Here is a 2,138-nt window from a genome sequence, read left to right as displayed (position 1 = left end):
GGCCGCCGCTCGGCTCTCCGCAGCCGGATTCAGAAGCTGCGCTGCGCCGGTAGGTGAAGGTGGAAGTTTTGTGGATTAAATGTTGTCTCTGAGGTTAATCTGTGTGTCAGTTTACGACCTATATCTTAATCTGCATGTGTCAATTAGATTTAAACTCCAGTGTGTTTTAAGAGGAGCGCAGATGTAGCTGGTTCGAATAAATCCCAGAGCCCATTTGGAAAACGCTCAATTCAGCGGTTGTTTGCTTATTAACGAAATATTATATAAAGTAAAACTCCATGTAACACCTCATCTGCCTGATTATAGTCTGCCTTTTAATTCGGCTTAGATTCTTTATAAGAAAATAACTTATATTGCAAGAAAAAAGCACTTTTTCTATGTGGAGACATTAACTATAATTAACTTAAAACAACGACATGGAACCAGCTGTATTATTAATATACTTATTATATATTAATTATAATGACGTGCATGTTGAAATGTGCCACTAAAGTAGTACTTGCATTAGTTCTTCATTAAGAGAGGCCTGTTGTTTGGGTTGTTAACAGAACTTAAAGCGAAGTTAGCTTTAAAACTACATTTGTTTACACTGTCTAACTTTGCTTATGACACTAAAACAACAGGTAAAGTAGCTGCCAGAGGTTAATCATTATACTGCTGAGAAGAAGAAGTTCTGCACTCTTTAATTGTTGTTCTTTATTTCTGCGTTTCTAATTGAATTTATTTGGATTTATTAATCATCTTGCATATTGTTCAAGCTGAAATGTGTTTGCTGGTTTCAGTTTTGCCTCCGGGCATCTGTTTGGTTCAACGTACACAATACACACACACACACAGTAACACACCCGTGTGTACATTGTGTGTTGGTAGCTGTAAATGTTTGTCTTTATACAAAACGATCACTTCTTCAGGCGCTTTAGTGTCGCTCTGTGGATTATAAGATGAGCTGAAGTTAAAAGGCTTCGTGAGTTAAACTGTTAAATTCCCTCTTACTGTTTGTTCAGCGAGGAAACTGTATGTGGATGATACCCGCTTTAATTTGTCAAACTCAGGCAGCTTCAGATGAACTTAAAGGTCCAGTGTGAAACATTGAGGAGGAGCTATTGTCGGAAATGTAATGTAATATCTATAGGTGTGTTTAATCAGCTGGATATAGGATCTATCTGTGCTTTTGTTACCGTAGAATAAGCGGTTTTCTTCCGAGGGGGAAACGACTAAATCCTTCAGACTGGACCTTTGATTATTTAACTGATATCTTCCAAAGTTACAGTCTGTTTAGTATCAAGTTTCCGCTTAGTGTCGCTTTGCTGCAGCTCAGCGAGGAAACGCTGCGTCAGTCGATCAATCAGACACACACACACACACAGAATAAAGGTCTTTTATAATCAATACAAATAGAAAACACTGTCTCATCAGTCTGCAGTGAGGAAACACTGGAGGCGGAATTAAAACCGGATAATAAAACCAACGTATAAATAAAGAGATTAAACTGTTTAAATGGACCATATGTGGAAATAAGCATTAAAAAGAGACTTAAATAAAGTTTATCACAGCACTGGATCTCAAGTATTTAATATAATGATGATTAATCCTAAAACCATCCGACTCACTGGCTCATATTAATATCTTTACGTCTCATTGAGATCAATAATCTCTTATTTTAACATTATACACAGAGAATAAAACACATTAACCTCTGTAGACAAACAACCACGTCGATACAATCTGTCACCGTAATCGATCAGACAGAAAACGTAAACTTCCTCAGGTTTTCTCTCGGCATTAAATAATAATAATGTAATCTGTAAATGAGTGTTTGTTCTTATCTGGTTGAATAAAGGTGAAATAATAATATAAAGAACATTAGCAGTGTGTCTGTGTGGTCGCATTCAGCCGACTCTGCTTCTGTCTTTTCCAGAACCTCAGTCGGACTCCGGCTAACTTCCTGTCCTGTCGCAGATTCCAGTCGGTTCAACGTCGACTCTACTGCAGTGAACCTAAAGGTGAGAGCAGCTGTGTGTCCACCAGAACCCACCAGAACCCACCAGAACTCACCATAAACCCACCAGAACCCACCAGAACCCACCATAAACCCATCAGAACCCACCATAAACCCATCAGAACCCACCATAAACCCA

This window comes from Morone saxatilis, unplaced genomic scaffold, assembly GCF_004916995.1.
Source record: "Morone saxatilis isolate NCDOM2014 unplaced genomic scaffold, NCSU_SB_2.0 Contig2, whole genome shotgun sequence".
NCBI lineage: Eukaryota > Metazoa > Chordata > Actinopteri > Moronidae > Morone > Morone saxatilis.
This window is presented reverse-complemented; position numbering follows the sequence as displayed.